This window comes from Triticum urartu, chromosome 5A, assembly GCF_056163025.1.
Source record: "Triticum urartu cultivar PI428250 chromosome 5A, HENAU_Tu73, whole genome shotgun sequence".
Lineage (NCBI taxonomy): Eukaryota > Viridiplantae > Streptophyta > Magnoliopsida > Poales > Poaceae > Triticum > Triticum urartu.
Genome location: NC_141877.1, coordinates 310360360 through 310378712, shown reverse-complemented (window position 1 = coordinate 310378712; position 18353 = coordinate 310360360).

Genomic DNA, 18353 nt, shown 5'->3' with positions numbered 1-18353 from the left:
GTTATTGTAACCGGAATGCCGACAAGTGCACTATGATGTGCGAAATCAATACTCCTAGCAACTCCGTTGCTTGGTAGTTAATGGACAATACTCTCATTCTTAGCGTGCTGGTTATTGAATTATCATTCTAAGACTGATCGTGCTACCTAGTCCATTTTCCTTGGTGCACTCTTCGATCAAGAGTTAGGATTGTGTCAATCCTTGCTTAATTGATCACATCATACTGCCTCGAAAGCAAGATTGATCTCGAGCTTAGTAACATATCGGTGGTTCGTGATTTTCCGAATATCTTCTCGGAAATGTTACCAGGTTGTCACCTGACCGCTATGTTGAGTTCGTGATCAAGTTGGTTTCTTGTAAACCACCCCTTCTCCAAGAATCTGTGTTGGATACCCCTGAGCTAGTTGGTCAAGCTAAATAACAACTTGGAGAGTTGGAAGATAAAAGCTTGTCTAACTTAGTTCATTTCCAAAGGGATATCTTGTGTTTGTGTGTTTGTTGTAGAAAGATGATTTCTTCATCGATTGGTCCTCGTGATCAGATGTTGAACCTATCGTCTTGCCCAAACCTTGATTTGAGTGTGGGCCATTGTCAAATCAAGTTAGAACAAACGATATTCGTAATGTTGTCTTACTCGTGGTTGATTCCTCGAGCATACACCATTACATCTTTTGGTCTGACCAATGCCATCGCATTGTTCACATAGTGGTGGAAGTCCAGTGATATGGAAATTCCGATAAGTTGCTGTTGAGCCCATCAGCAGCATTTTGTCTCCTCCATGATTCATGTTGAACATTCAGCTGGTGTTGGAAACTTGTGTAAGCATTTTCTTCATGCCCCATTCATGAAGTATATGTTTGGATGAAAGAAGTGACTTCCTCTCATTCATGTGCATTCGATGCAAGTTGTCACCGTGAATTTGAGAAAGTTAGTTTTGCTTCCTTTGGAATCATCCCAAGTCAGCCATGCATGTGCAAAGTATACTATGGTTTGGTATATTAATTACCTCCACTCCATATGAATTCCGTAGCACACCAAGCCATTGATTGACTTGTTCTAGGTAAAGAAGTCTAATTTAAGTGCACAAGACTTTGATATCCTCGATGATGGTTCCCCACCTGAACTCGGTAGTATTTTATTATAAGACTACTATGTGGTCATGTTGTCTGGGACAGCATGTTCACATGCGTGTAGCAGAACCCGCTCATGTCTTGGAGCTTGCTATCGTAGTTAATCTCCCGAGAATCTCACAACATCATCTCGTGGATTTGTGTTGCAACTCTTCTTTTCAGACATGTTGAGTCTGAAGTATCCTGTTTCTAACTAGATCTGAATCTCAGGCAGATATGATGGTTGGAACATTCCCACCATTTGCATTTTGTTCCCCAACTTGCACCCCATTGTGCTAATCTTACCATGGGTTGCCTCTCGATAATTACTACTCAGGATTATTTTCAAAGTGCGCTTACCATGGGTCCCATTCATCTCCAATGATAAGCAAAAATCACTCATTGCATTGTCTTCAACAAGGTAGTCCACATCATCCATCCTGGTCTGAGTATGCCATTCTTTAACTTCGTTCAAACGATCAATTGTGAATTTCCTCAGGCTGGTATGAAGAGTTTCAATGATCTTTGTATCAAAAGTAATTCTTTTTGCCACTTAAGGGAATACATCTATGAGTCATCTTCCCTAAGGTGCCCCGTTGTGGAATCATGGCAGTTGACTCGTCGCTACGTAGTGATCGAGCGTGGAATTGTTTCCTACCAAATCGAGCCATCGCCATCTATCTCCTTTCAGCCCTGATGAGTGTCTTGTGTCTTAGCTCAAGAGTTTCATATCATTCCATGAGTTGGTCGTGACTCGCTCGATCCTTATGAAGATCAAATCCTCTAGAGTCTTCCTCTCTTCCGTCGTCATAGCTGGATGAAGATCTCGAAAGCAAAGACATCAAGATCAGTATGATGGAACGAATCAACATCCTCGAGAAGGGCAATTGGATCATGAAGATCGTGTTAGCTTCGTGTCCCCTCTGTCTTCTTACCTAACGTCTTGAATCTCGGGATGAGATTCTTGTTTAGTGGGGGTGAGTTGTCATAGCCCTATATTTTGGTTGCAGATAGTGGCATTGCATCCATGCATCATGTCTAAAGTTATGTGAAATTGAAATGGGGATTGTTCCAAACCCTAGCACCAAAATTAAATCAACTAAGTTCAACTGAAAATTGCATTCAATGAACCCAAAATGCCTTCATCAACGTTTGATATTTTTGGCAAGGCTTTGAGTCCAAACCAAAAATGGTGAACATTTTTGTGGAATATTTTGGGCACTGAATTTAAGTCATTATTGTATTTGAATTTGGAATTATATTCATAATATATGGAATATGTTTCAAATAACTTTGAAATGTTTTATGTGCTATTGGAGAAGTCCATCCAGCAACATAAAAATATTCAAAGGGTTTTTGTCACTGTTTTGAAATTGTTCTGAATTTTAAATAGTGGCAGAATGTTAATCAAAACAAAACAAAACAAAAAGCTAAAAAGGGGGACAAAAACCTGACCATGCAACCCACCACTGTAGTGGCCTACTGGCCGAAGCCAGCTCGGCCCACCAGGGGCAGCACTGTCTTCTTCCTCCTGCCAGGAGGAGAAGCAGCTGCGTGCCCGATGCACAGGCGAGCCGCGCTGGCTCCTCCCTACCTGCGTGCCCCCTCTACTTCCTGGTCGCCTCCATGCATGCCACGCACTCCCTCTCGACCCCCTTGCTCTCTCCCTGGACACCCTCCCCCTCCTCTGCTCCCTCCCGCAGCACCACCGAGCGCGTTCGCCGCCGCCGCTCGCCGTAGCCAAGGCCACCACCTCTCCTACGCCCCCTAAAGCTGCCCACAAGCTCCGTCTCGTTCCTCTCTTCCTCCTCACCGAGCCTCCTGATGCCGGAAGCCCCTAAAAACGTTGCCTACATCGTCGTGTTCACCATCGGGCACCAGAGATCGTCGCCGCCGATTCATCGTCCACAGGGCTTCCTCAAGCACGTTGGCCATCCCTACGACACCGTTGTGAGCCCCCGAGCGTTTTCCCCCTCTCCCTGCAGTCAATCCCCTCCTCTAGCCAGCCTAGCCACCGGACCCGAGAGGACCCGCCGCCGTGGTTCCACACCGGCGTGGCCTGGGCCACCGCAGCTCGCGTCCGCGCGCGCCACCTTGCTCAGAAAGCTCCCAGGAGCCCAGAACTGCCGTCCGCTCGACCTTGCATGCACCGTAGCATCTTAGCCGTCGAGCCCATACTCCGGCCGCCGCCGCGAGCTCGTTCCCGGCGAGCTCCGGCCACCCCAGCTGCTGCCGCCTGTTGCAATGGATGCGCTCGAGTCCTGGCGTTCCATAGCTGCAACCGGCGCTCAAAACCATTCCCCGTAGCGTATTTCTATGGCATCTCCGTCGTCGGTTTTGGTCACCGCCGGTGAACTCCGGCGAAGCCGACGTGGCGCCACCATTAGCCACTAATGGCGCTCTAATTAACCCCCACAGCCACTAACCGGTGGGCCTAGCTCCTCTAATGATTTTGGTTAGGTTTAATTAAAGTCACTATTTATGACTGAACCTATGACACGTGGGTCCCAGCGTCAGGTTTGACCTGGGTTGACGTTGTTGACCTGATGACATCACACTGACGTCAGGCTGATGCAGTAAATCATTTTCTGGATTAATAATAATCCAGGAAATTCCAAAAATGTTATAAACTTCTAAAAATCATAGAAAATCAACCGTAACTCCAAATGAAATAAATTATATATGAAAAATGATCAGAAAAATCCAATCTATCCATCTGTACAGTTTTCATGCATGTTTGAGCAAGTTAACCTCCCTGTTTAGGATGAAACATGATTAGGACAAATTTGATAATAGATTTGGATTCGGAATTTGATCTAGCTTTGAATTCCACTTGAATTAAAATGACTTTCTGTTGCATTAGCCCAAACACCAACATGTTGCCATGTCATGATCATACATCATATTGTTGCATCGCATTGATTGTGTTCTTCCTTGTTTGTCGGTGTTTGTCCCCTCTCAGTAGACGTGGTTTCGACGATGTGATCGATGACACCGATGAAGAGCTATACTATCTTCAGAAGTGCCAGGCAAGCAAAAACCCCTTGTTCATTCCGATACAACCCCACTCTCTCGCTCCTGCTCTCTTTTACTGCATTAGGACAACAACGATTCAACTGTTACATGTTGCGGTAGTTGAACCCCTTTCCTTGCATGACCTGTCATTGCCACAGTAAATAGATGAAACCCACTAGCATGAGTAGGAGTTGTTTGAGCCCTGTTGTGCCTACTCATTCGTGCTTGTTTGTCATGCCTGCTACTGCTTAGAGTTGAGTCGGGTCTGATTCATCGGGGATGAATTGGAATGTGGTGAACATGTCCTACCGTTGAGAGCTAAGTGTGTGAACACGATTTGGTAAAGGTAGCGGTGAGAGGCCATGTAGGAGTACATGGTGGGTTGTCTCATTGCATCCGTTCTTAGGAACTGAGTTCTGTGTTTGTGATCCATGAACAGTTAGTACCACACATTGGGTTCCGGTAACTCGACCCCTCTCGATTTATTAATCCACTCAATCTCTGTCTAGGAGTTGCAACTAGTTTCTGGTTTTTGTAGGTATTGTTAGTAGTCTACCAAGTGGCACCCGGTACAGGTGGGCTTGGGACAGACTAGGCACAGTGGCCCGGTGTACCAAGTGGCACCCGGATGGTGGGCTTGGGAAGCCTGTACACATCGTTTGGGGCCGTGAGCGACACCCCGGCCGGATCTCCTTGCGGATGGAACCCGAATAGGCGATAAACCTGGACGAGAGACTTGTGTGATTAGTCAGGTCGTGGCCGACTCCCTCACCAGGCTTCCGCTTGAAGGTTGCCGAGATACACGGCGTGTACATGGTGGTAAGTGGTGAGAGCGTGTGTGAAGAAGTACACCCCTGCAGGGTTATCATTATCTATTCAAATAGCCGGATTCCTCGGATATGGAAACTTGGACCCCTTGCATAGTTCATAGACAAGTGAAAGTGGATACTCTAAAATGCGCAAGATAAGCGTGAGTGCTATGGATGGCGTTCTCGTAGGGAGATGGGAGTGGATCCATAGTGGTGTATTGGTATGGTGAATATGTGGACTCGTGTGCGCCACCTCAAAAGAGTTACTTGCAGTCCTAGTTCAGGATAGCCACTGAGTCAAAGCTGGCTTGCTGCAGTTAAACTCCACCACCCCTTTGTTGATACTGATGCATATGTAGATAGTTCTGATGTAAGTCTTGTTGGGTACATTTGTACTCACGTTTGCTTATTTTATGTTTTGCAGAGAGACTTCAGTCTCGCTAGTAGTTCCACGTGGACTTCGACGTTTAGCTTGATACCTCAGCTACGATCTTGTGCCCTCGGCGGGATCTGGTAGATAGTCAGGCTTCTCAGCCTTTTTTTCATTTGTAGAAGTCTATACTCAGACATGTTAAGCTTCCGCATGTGCTTTGACTTGTATGCTCTGAATGTTGGGTCATGAGACCCATGTTTGTGTTATCTCGCTCTTCGGAGCCTAATGAATAAATACTTGAGTCGTAGAGTTATGTTGTGATGCCATGTTGTATTTACACATATCGAGCATATTGTGTGTATGATTGAAATGCTTGGTATGTGTGGGATCTGACAACCTAGTTGTTCATCCTTGGTAGCCTCTCTTATGGGGAAATGTAGTCTTGTGCTTCCATGAGCCATAGTAGTCCGCTACAGCCCGGTTCACCGGAGTCCTGCTAGCCCAGCACTACTGCTCCGGAACACTTAGACTGGCTGGCATGTGATTCACTTTGTTCATGTGTCTGTCCCTTCGGGGAAATGTCATGCGGTGACATCCGGAGTCCTGCCTAGCCTGCTACAGCCCGGGTTCCCGGAGTCCTATTAGCCCAGTGCTACAGCCTAGATTCACACGCTGCTGACCGACATGCTCGATGTTGATTCATGTATGCCTGTCCCCGTAAGTTAGTGCCACTTTGGGTTCACGACTAGTCACGTCGGCCCGGGTTCTCTGTCATATGGATGCTAGCGACACTATCATATACGTGAGCCAAAAGACGCAAACGGTCCCAGGCCATGGTAAGGCGACACCCGTGGGAATACCGTGCGTGAGGCCGCAAAGTGATATGAGGTGTTACAGGCTAGATCGGTGTGACTTAGAACTGGGGTCCTGACACAGACAAGGTTTGGCCATTTCAACTGAGCCTTTAGACGTGTTTTCCGACTGTTTGTTGATCCGACTGACTTGCAGTCGGCTCCTTGTTTTGTAGATTTACACGAAGATGTATTCAATGCCCAATGGTGAACAAGCTCTGGAGTAGGACCAAGAGGGCGAGGACAGTGCTGAGGAGAGCGGCGAGTGGGAGTCACCAGCCGACGATGATGAAGATGAGAGCGATGAGTCGGGCGATGAGGAAGTAGCCGACTCGCCACCTCGTTCTGAACGTCGATCCAAGCAGCGTCATGATCCCATGGGCAGGCGCGGTAAAACTGTGGCGCCGAGTGCTCCATCTCAAAAACGCGCTCGGTCTCCGAATCCAGAATTGGCTGAGAAGATCACCAAGCAGCCCAAGGTCAATCCTTCGAAGGCTCGGAAGACCTTGCCTAGAATCAAGATGGACGTTCCTGTTGCTTCTGGGTAAATGTTCTTCCTGTATTTTCTTGTTCTGACCGACCTTTTTGTTCTGACTGAGTGGATGATGAACCTTTACAGCCCGACCTCAGCTGCGACTGACATGGACATTGATAAGAATCCGGTCGACGAGGAAACCGACGACGCAGCTACCTCCAAAGCCAATAAGTCTGCCCGATTCGAATTTATTTGGACGACTGGATTGTTTGTCAGCTATCCGTACGACTTTCTCTGTTTATTGCAGTTCCACGGGACGTTGTTGTGCTCCCGGATGATGAAGAAGAAGTACCGCTGAGGGGGAGGAGGAGGAAAGACAAGGAACTGGGCGGGAAAGCGCCTGAGGTCCAGGTTCTTCAGTCGACCATGACGCTTGGGGCGGCAGTCGAGCAATCGACAGATCCGGCTCGAACCAACGTCACCTTCGCTGTCTTGCTGTCGACTGGTTGTCCATCAGGATCAGCTGCTCAGACTTCTGCTGCACCAATACAACTCCACGCTTCAGATCCTGCAGCTGCTTCGACTGCTCTGCCAGCATCGCTTTTTACTGCGTATCAGACTCCGGACGACCCATCGACTGCTGCTAAGGAAGCTCTTCTTCAGTTAAATCTTGTGATGGGGCAAATGAAAGTGGTGCATGAGGCCAGCCAGGTGGCCTTCAACGCCGGAGCTGCTCTTCAAACCAATGTCCAGGTTAGTTGGTCATATTTCTCGTCTGATCACCCACTGGGGTGTGGCTGTTTTGAAATTGTATAAGTCACTTTGGATCGACTCAAGCTGAATCTTTGAACTAGTGGGGGCACTCTGAGTGCACCCACTGGGTGTAGTCCCCGAGACCATAGTTGACCGCGGGCGGTCGACTATGGTCTGAGAATCTGAACTTTCTTTTTTACAACTCGCGCTGGTCGGACCATGCCGAGTGGAAAGAAAACCAGTGGGGGCACGCTAAGTGCACCCACTGGGTGTAGTCCCCGAGACCATAGTTGACTGCGGGCAGTCGACTGTGGTCTGAGAATCTGAACCTCTTTTTTATGGTAGTCTTGGAGTAGTTGTCACAGTGATGTCTTTCATTTCAGTCGACTGACAAGTCTTATGTGTTGGCCGCAGAAATCTTGTGATCTTGGTGCTCAACTCTCTACACTGAACCAGCAACAAATCAGCCTCAACCTCGATCTGGAATTGGCCAAAAAGAATCTCAAGACTGTTCGCGATGAAGTAGCTGCCATGGGAGGTAACCGATCATGAACTGTTTATCTTACTGTTGCTGGCACTTTTCCTTTCCGTTTTTTTTAACCGAGTGACTCCACTCGAGCAGATGTACGTAGTGAAAACCGTCAACTCCAAGCCCGTCTGAAGAATGTTATTTCTTTAGAGAAAATGAAGCAGGCTTTGGAGAAGAAGGATCTGGATCTTGCTGCTGCACAGAAGGAAGCGCGAGAGAAAACTGCGCTTGCCGTCAAGAAGCTTGCTTTGGTCGACAAGCTAGAAGAAGAGAATACCAAACTGAAGACTGATGTTTCTAATGCCAATCGGGAGGTTGAGTGACTGAAGAAGGACAAGGACAAGCTGAGTGACGAGCTTGGGAGCCTCAGAGTTAAGAAGGGCGAGTTGGAGTCTTATCTGGGCCAGCTTGCTGCAAAGCTGGTCTTAAACCTTGAAGGTACTGATGGTTGACTGACTTTGTTTCTGTCGACTGTCAAGTCTAATTATATCATCGACTCACCATTCACTCGACTGTGCAGAGTTTTGTCTAGACTTTGAAGCGGAAACTGAGCGGGTCGAGACGGGTCTTGACCCCATAAACTGTCCAGTCAAGGATGATGTTGCGATGAATGTGCTGCGGTTGGAATCTCGCATGGACAGCGCGGTTACTTATCCTGCCCGCCTGAAAGCGGCGATGACTCGGGTTGATGCTAAACTCTGGCCTCAGGCGGAACTGTCCCAAGATCTTGAGTCCCTGATGGCTCGACTGAATCAAATCCCTGACCGAGTGCAAGAATGGAAGAAGTCATCCGCTCGTTGTGGCGCTGATGTTGCGTTGTCCCTGGTCCGAGTGCCCTGCAAAGACGTCAAAGAAGACAAGCTGGCGGAACTCAAGGTTGCTAACACCAAGAGACACACTTTCCAGTCCTTCATGGACACTTTCCTTGAAGCCACCACTCGTATTGCAGACAACATAGACCTTGACAGTTTCTGCGACCCAGCCAGTCCTTCTCCTGACGCGAGACCGAAAAACATTATGCTCCACCTTTATTTGCCTCGGAATGCCGAGTGATTATGTAACCGCTAAACTCCTTCAGGCTTGATGCTCGAATACTTTTGATCCGTTGCCTGGAACTTTTAGGATCTATCTGAACTTGGTTTATTTCTGGATATGCTTGTATTTGCCTTCGCGTGGAATTTGCTCTTTGAGATGTAACCCTGAAGTGAAGACTTCAATCGACCTGCGCCTCGTCGTCCCTGTGGACAGGGATGGAGCGCATGTTGTATTTGTGGCGTAGCTCCAAAGGAGAAGGTTGCAGTCGACCTGCACCTCATCGTCCTTGCGGATGGTGATGGAGCGCACATTGTATTTGTGGCGTAGCTAGAAGAAGAAGGTCGCGGTCGACCTGCACCTCGTCGCCCTTGCAGATAGGGATGGAGCGTACGTTATACTTGTGGCGCAGCTCCTAAGGAGAAGGTTGTAGTCGACCTGCACCTCGTCGTCCTTGTGGATGGGGATGGAGCGCACGTTGTATTTGTGGCGTAGCTCGGAGAAGAAGGTCGCGGTCGACCTGCACCTCATCGCCCTTGCAGATAGGGATGAAGCGTATGTTGTATTTGTGGCATAGCTCGGAGAAGAAGGTCGCGGTCGACCTGCACCTCGTCGCCCTTGCAGATAGGGATGGAGCGTACGTTGTACTTGTGGCGCAGCTCCTAATGAGAAGGTTGCAGTCGACCTGCACCTCGTCGTCCTTGCGGATGGGGATGGAGCGCACGTTGTATTTGCGGCGCGGCTCCAAAGGAGAAGGTTGTAGTCGACCTGCACCTCATCGTCCTTGCGGATGGTGATGGAGCGCATGTTGTATTTGTGGCGCTGTTCCGAAGGAGAAGGTCGCGGTCGACCTGCACCTCGTCATCCTTGTGGATAAGGACGGACTTTAAACCTTAGGCGAGTACCGGACTACAGCTAAGCCCCCGAGTGAGAGGGTTGCTCACCACTCGATAGGATTTTTTAAACTTAGGTGAGTACTGGACTGCAGCTAAGCCCCCGAGTGGAAGGGTTGCTCACCACTCGGTAGGATCTTGCAAACTTAGGCGAGTACTGGACTGCAGCTAAGCCCCCGAGTGGGAAGCGTGCTCACCACTCGGTAGGATTTTTTAAACTTAGGCGAGTACTGGACTGCAGCTAAGCCCCCGAGTGGGAGTGTTGCTCACCACTCGGTAGGATTTTACAAACTTAGGCGAGTACTGGACTGCAGCTAAGCCCCCGAGTGGGAGGGTTGCTCACCACTCGATAGGATTTTTCAAACTTAGGCGAGTACTGGACTGCAGCTAAGCCCCCGAGTGGGAGGGTTGCTCACCATTCGGTAGGATTTTTTAAACTTAGGCGAGTACTGGACTGCAGCTAAGCCCCCGAGTGGGAGGCTTGCTCACCACTCGGTAGGATTTTACAAACTTAGGCGAGTACTGGATTGCAGCTAAGCCCCCGAGTGGGAGGCTTTCTCACCACTTGGTAGGATTTTACAAACTTAGGCGAGTACTGGACTGTAGCTAAGCCCCCGAGTGGGAGGGTTGCTCACCACTCGGTAGGATTTTACAAACTTAGGCGAGTACTGGACTACAGCTAAGCCCCTGAGTGGGAGGCTTGCTCACCACTCGGTAGGATTTTTAAACTTAGGCGAGTACTGGACTGTAGCTAAGCCTCCGAGTGGGAGGCTTGCTCACCACTCGGTAGGATTTTACAAACTTAGGCGAGTACTGGACTGCAGCTAAGGCCCCGAGTGGGAGGCTTGCTCACCACTTGGTAGGATTTTTAAACTTAGGCGAGTACTGGACTGCAGCTAAGCCCCCGAGTGGGAGGGTTGCTCACCACTCAGTAGGATTTTTTAAACTTAGGCGAAACGGATTCGCGGCTAAGCCTCCGAGTGGGAGGCTTGCTCACCACTCGGTAGGATTTTCTTTTAAACTTAGGCGAAGTGGATTCGCAGCTAAGTCACCCACTGGGGGATTTCAGATGTAAATAAAAGCAACAACAATTGTTTACGAGGACTGTAAAGCTCTTGTATTTGATAAGCAAATTACAAAGGTATTTCTTATTACATTTTATTCGAATGAGTACTTAAGTGTAAAAGGGGCGGAGCAACTCCGCATTCCAAGCCCGTGGCTCGTCCTTCTTATGCTCGACATTGTAAAGGTGGTATGCTCCGTTGTGGAGCACTCTGGTGACAATGAAGGGGCCTTCCCAAGCAGGAGCGAGCTTGTGTGGTTTCTGCTGATCCACTCGAAGAACCAAGTCTCCCTCTTGAAAGGCTCGACCTTTCACATTTCTGGCGTGGAATCGATGCAAGTCTTGCTGATAAATGGTCGACTGGATCAAGGCCATCTCTCTTTCCTCCTCTAAGAGGTCGACTGTGTCCTGCCGAGCTTGTTCTGCTTCATCTTCAGAGAAGAGCTCGACTCGTGGTGCATTATGAAGCAAGTCACTCGGTAGAACAGCTTCAGCTCCATAGACCAAGAAGAATGGAGTTCGGCCAGTCGACCGATTGGGAGTTGTCCTCAATCCCCAAAGAACTGATGGAAGTTCATCAACCCATGCGCCCGCTGCATGCTTGAGGTCTCGCATCAGTCGGGGTTTCAATCCTTTCAGAATCAGGCCATTTGCTCTCTTTGCTTGTCCATTCGACTGGGGATGGGCGGCTGAAGCATAGTCGACTCATCTGCCTTGGAAGGCGCAGAAGGCTCTGAACTCATCTGAATCGAAGTTCGATCCATTGTCAGTGATGATGCTATGTGGAACTCCGTATCTGAACGTCAATTCTCTGATGAAGCTGACATCAGTACTAGCTTCCAGATTCTTGATAGGCTTGGCTTCAATCCACTTGGTGAACTTGTAGACTGCTACAAGCACGTGAGTGAAGCCGCTCCTGCCAGTCCTCAGCGGTCCAACCATATCTAATCCCCAAACAGCAAAGGGCCAGGTGAGTGGAATGGTCTTTAGGGCTGACGCAGGTTTGTGGGACATATTGGAGTAAAACTGGCAGCCTTCACATCTGTCGACTATATCCTTCGCCATTTTATTTGCTCGTGGCCAATAAAATCCAGCTCGGTATGCTTTAGCCACAATGGTCCTAGAGGATGCATGGTGGCCACAGGTCCCCGAGTGGATGTCATTGAGGATCGCTATACCTTCTTCCGGGGTTATGCATTTCTGGCTGACTCCGGTTACACTTTCCCTGAACAGTTGTCCTCTTATCATAGTAAAGGCTTTGGATCGACGGATGATCTGTCGAGCCTCTTCTTCATCCTCTGGGAGTTCCTTCCTAAGGATATACGCAATGTACAACACTGTCCAGTCAGGAATAATAACCAAAATATCCATGATTAGGTCGACCACGGCTGGAATCTCGACTTCAGTCAGATCGGTGGCACTTTTTGGCTGTGGGGGCTCTTCAGTGAAGGGATCTTCTTGAACTGAAGGTGCTTGAATATGCTCCAGGAACACATTACTGGGAATGGCTTCTCTCTTGGAGCCTATCTTTGCTAAATCATCGGCTGCTTGATTTTTCAGTCGGGGTATATGATGGAGCTCTAACCCCTCAAACTTCTTTCCAACTTCCTCACCGCGTTGCAGTAGCCAGTCATGGCTGGTCTTCTGACGTCCCACTCCTTCATCACTTGATTGACTACCAAATCTGAGTCGCCATACACCATGAGGCGACAGACGCCGAGTGAGATGGCCATACGTAACCCATATAAGAGTGCTTCATATTCTGCTTCGTTATTGGAGGAATCAAAGTGAATCCGGAGGACATATCTGAGCTTGTCTCCTCGGGGGGATACCAGTACTACCCCAGCACCGGAACCATTCAGCAAACATGGTCTAGTGCTCCGAGTGAACTTGAGTCGGTAGTTGTTGTTTGATCCACTCGGCGAGGAAATCCGCTATTGCTTGGGACTTGATAGCTTTCTTTGCCTCGAACTTGATATCTAAGGGAAGGAGTTCAATCACCCACTGAGGGAGTCCTGGATTAGGGGGTGTCCGGATAGCCGGATTATACCTTCGGCCGGACTCCTGGACTATGAAGATACAAGATTGAAGACTTCGTCCCGTGTCCGGAAGGAACTTTCCTTGGCATGGAAGGCAAGCTTGGCGATACGGATATGTAGATCTCCTACCATTGTAACCGACTCTATGTAACCCTAGCCCTCTCCAGTGTCTATATAAACCGGAGGGTTTTAGTCCGTAGGACGAACAACAATCATACCATAGGCTAGCTTCTAGGGTTTAGCCTCCTTGATCTCGTGGTAGATCTACTCTTGTACTACCCATATCATCAATATTAATCAAGCAGGAGTAGGGTTTTACCTCCATCGAGAGGGCCCGAACCTAGGTAAAAACATCGTGTCCCTTGTCTCCTGTTACCATCCACCTAGACACACAGTTCGGGGCCCCCTACCCGAGATCCGCCGGTTTTGACACCGACATTGGTGCTTTCATTGAGAGTTCCTCTGTGTCGTCACTTTTAGGCCCGATGGCTTCTCCGATCATCAACAGCGATGCGATCCAGGGTGAGACCTTTCTCCCCGGACAGATCTTCGTATTCGGCGGCTTTGCACTGCGGGCCAATTCGCTTGGTCATCTGGAGCAGATCGAAAGCTACGCCCCTGGCCATCAGGTCAGATTTGGAAGTTTGAGCTACACGGCCAACCTCCGCGGAGACTTGATCTTCGACGGATTTGAGCCGCAGCCTAGCGCACCGCACTATCACGATGGGCATGATCTAGCTCTGCCGCCGAATAGTGCCCTGGAGGCCGCACCCGCATCAGCTCCGACCCTTAATTCGGAGCCAACTGCGCCAATCGAGGATGGGTAGTTGGACACTGCCTCGGGGGCTGCAAACTCTACGACGATCGAACCGAACACCAGCCCTATTCTCTGCGAAGCCCGTGACTCCAAGGAGCCGGACTCCTCTTCAGACTCTGAGCCCTCCGCGCCCCTACCGATCGAACCTGATTGGGCGCCGATCATGGAGTTCACCGCTGCGGACATCTTTCAGCACTCGCCCTTCGGCGATATTCTGAATTCACTAAAGTCTCTCTCTTTCTCAGGAGAGCCCTGGCCGGACTATGGTCAGCAAGGTTGGGATGCGGATGATGAAGAAATTCAAAGCCCACCCACCACCCACTTCGTAGCCACTGTCGATGATTTAACCGACATGCTCGACTTCGACTCCGAAGACATCGATGGTATGGACGCCGATGCAGGAGACGATCAAGAACCAGCGCCTATAGGGCACTAGAAAGTCACCTCGTCGTATGATATATACATGGTGGACACCCCAAAAGAAGGCAATGGAACAGCGGAGGATGACCCCTCCAAGAAGCAGCCTAAGCGTCGGCGTCAGCGGCGCCGCTCTAAATCCCGCCAAAGCAAAAATGGTGATTCCGTCACGGGAGATAATAACACCCCGGACAGTGCCGAAGACAACCACCTCCAGCAAGATTCAGCACAGGAGGATGGAGAAGCCAGCCCTCATGAGAGAGCGGCAGACAGACAGGTCGAGGACGATAATTATATGCCTCCCTCCGAAGACGAGGCAAGCCTCGACGACGATGAATTTGTCGTGCCGGAGGATCCCGTCGAACAAGAGCGTTTCAAACGCAGGCTTATGGCCACAGCGAGCAGCCTCAAGAAAAAACAGCAACAGCTTAGAGCTGATCAAGATTTGCTAGCCGACAGATGGACTGAAGTCCTTGCGGCCGAAGAGTATGAACTCGAACGCCCCTCCAAGAGCTACCCAAAGCGCAGGTTGCTACCCCGATTAGAGGAGGAAGCACCTAAACCTACATCACCAACGCATGATGCGGCCGACCGGCCACCCCGTGGCCGCGACAGAGAGGCCTCTTGGCCCTCCACTCAAGCCGCACCCCGGCGCCACTCAAAAAATACCAAGGCACGGGAAAATGCGCCAGACCTGCGAGATATATTGGAGGACAAGGCAAGGCAAACAAGATCGATCTATGGATCGTGTGGGCGCCCCGCAGCACGAGACGGTAATCGTCACTCCAGATACAGTAAATCCGGCCGGGCCGAACACAATAGACAAAGCTCGTTTGAGCTGCGTCGTGATATAGCCCAATACAGAGGCGCCGCACACCCACTATGCTTCACAGATGAAGTGATGGATCATCAAATCCCCGAGGGTTTCAAACCCGTGAACATCGAATCATACGATGGCACAACAGATCCTGCGGTATGGATCGAGGACTATCTCCTTCATATCCACACGGCCCGCGGTGATGACCTACACGCCATCAAATACCTCCCACTCAAGCTTAAAGGACCAGCTCGGCATTGGCTTAACAGCTTGCCAATAGAATCAATTGGTTGTTGGGAGGACCTGGAAACTGCATTCCTCGACAATTTCCAGGGCACTTATGTGCGACCACCAGACGCCGATGACCTTAGCCACATAATTCAGCAGCCAGAGGAATTGGCCAGACAATTCTGGACACGGTTCCTAACCAAGAAAAATCAAATCGTCGACTGTCCAGACGCAGAGGCCCTAGCAGCCTTCAAGCATAACATCCACGACGAGTGGCTTGCACGGCATCTAGGACAGGAAAAGCCGAAATCTATGGCAGCTCTCACGACACTTATGACCCGCTTTTGCACGGGAGAAGACAGCTGGCTAGCTCGTAGCAATAACATGACCAAGAGCCCTGGTAATTCGGATACCAAGGACAGCAGTGGCAGGTCATGTCGCAACAAGCAAAAGCGCCGCATTAACGGCGACAATGCTGAGGATACGGCAGTTAATGCCGGATTCAGAGGCTCTAAACCCGGTCAGCGGAAAAATCCATTCAAAAGAAATACTCCGGGCCCGTCCAGTTTGGACCGAATACTCGACCGCTCATGCCAGATACATGGCACCCCCGAAAAACCGGCCAATCACACCAACAGGGATTGTTGGGTGTTCAAGCAGGTAGGCAAGTTAAATGCCGAAAGCAGAGACAAGGGGCTGCATAGCGATGACGAGGAGGAGCCCCGGCCGCCGAACAACAGTGGACAGAAAGGTTTTCCCCCACAAGTGCGGACGGTGAACATGATATACGCAACCCACGTCCCCAAGAGGGAGCGGAAGCGTGCGCTAAGGGACGTATATGCAATGGAGCCAGTCGCCCCAAAGTTCAACCCATGGTCTTCCTGCCCGATCACTTTTGATTGAAGGGACCACCCCACTAGCATCCGTCATGGCGGATTCACTGCATTGGTTCTAGACCCAATTATTGACGGATTTCACCTCACTAGAGTCCTTATGGACGGCGGCAGCAGCCTGAACCTGCTTTACCAGGATACAGTGCGGAAAATGGGCATCGATCCCTCGAGGATTAAACCCACTAAAACGACCTTTAAAGGCGTCATACCAGGTGTAGAGGCCAACTGTACAGGCTCAGTTACACTTGAAGTGGTCTTCGGATCTCCGGATAATTTCCAAAGCGAGGAGTTAATCTTCGACATAGTCCCGTTCCGCAGTGGCTATCACGCACTGCTCGGGCGAACCGCATTTGCCAAGTTCAATGCGGTGCCGCACTACGCATACCTCAAGCTCAAGATGCCAGGCCCTCGAGGAGTCATCACGGTCAATGGAAACACCGAACGCTCTCTCCGAATGGAGGAGCATACGGCGGCTATCGCAGCGGAAGTACAAAGCAGCCTCTCAAGGCAATTCTCCAGTCCGGCCATTAAACGTTTGGACACTGTCAAGCGCGCCCGGAGTAACCTACAACAAGACTGCCTGGCACGTTCCGAGCAAGCGTAGCAATGCGGCCCCAACCCTAGCCCTCGCGAACTTGCGAAACCAGTATTGCGCGTACATAACTACGCTCTGGAAATACCATGGGCAAAGGGAGAGGGGCACCACCACGGCACGCCCGAAACACGGCTTAAACCGCACTAGGGGCTGCCGACTTCTTCATTTTCTCTTACTTTCAGGACTCCACTCTTCAGAAGGCCTGTACAGCAGTACAATTGTCGCACAAACGATACAACAACCAGGGGAGCAGAAAGCTACGCCGCACTATGGAACTCTAAGGTGGTCTCTATAACGAGTAGTATACCTGTTTCACATACCATTCCGCAGCTCGCCCCTGGAAAGGACATGTTAAATAGTCCCATCTTTTGCTTATCGCACTATTTGTATCATTCTGCTTTGATCGCAGCCTTTTTAAATAAACAATGCATAGCTTCCGTCTATTATTGCATTACTCTTTTTTACGAATATATGTTCATTAATGATATGTTGCACCTGTACACTTTGGTACGGCCAATACGCCAGGGGCTTAAGTACCCCACAATACGGTGTGAGAAGTCCGAACACTTTCAAGTGTGGCACCCCGAACTTATAGCATTATATGCATCGGCTCCGAATCATGTCTTGGGTCAATAGTTGGGTTTACCCAGCTCCTATGTTTTGGTACCTTACGTTCTATTATATCGGCTAAGGTAGCACTAGGAGAACTACTGCGATTGTGCCCCAGTTGAGCTGGGCTAAGCACCTCAGTAGAGAAAGCTAAAACTGACCGTCATGATGAGGCGAGAGCTGGTCGCTGTTCGAGAGGTTTTCGAGTCCCTAAAGACTTATGCCGCTTAGAGCGAGGAGTCGGCTTTGTCCGGCCTAGAGGCGTGGATAGCACCCCGAACTCGGTCTTTCGAACACTAGGGGCTTTGCCGAAATTTAAAATTATAGAATTTTATGGCTAAGTGAGAGTGTTCAAGCATTATAGTCTGATTGCCTTGTTCGTTGTGTTGAGCGCCTCCCTCGAAGGACCCAAGAATGGGAAAAGAGCGCTCATGTTTATCCCAAACACCCCAACACTCGTGGCATGGGGGCAGAAGCCGACGACTCGTCATCTCTCAAATTTGATAAACGGCCGCACAGAAGGTAATATTTTAAATTCAAAAGCGTTGCTTAGCGCATATGAACAAGTTTTCAGCGTACAGGATCACAAATGCGAGTTTACTCAAGAATTACATCTTTGGAGCATTCATCTGCTATAAGGCGGGGACCCTTCAGGACGCCCTCATAATACGCTTCCGGGACGCGATGCTCCTTGCCCGGCGGCGGCCCGTCCTTCACCAGCTTCTCCGCATCCATCTTGCCCCAGTGCACTTTAGCACGGGCAAGCACCCTACGGGCACCTTCGATGCAGATGGAGCGCTTGATTACTTCAAGCCATGGACAGTCATCCACCAGCTGCCTCACCAGCCCGAAGTAGCTCCCAGGCAGAGCCTCTCCAGGCCAAAGCCGAACTATGAGGCCCTTTATGGCCTGTTCGGCCACCTTGTGGAGCTCGACCATTTGCTTCAGCTGGTCGCTCAAAGGCACCAGGTGTCCGGCCTCAGCATACTGAGACCAGAACACCTTCTCTGTCGAGCTCCCCTCCTCGGCTCGGTAG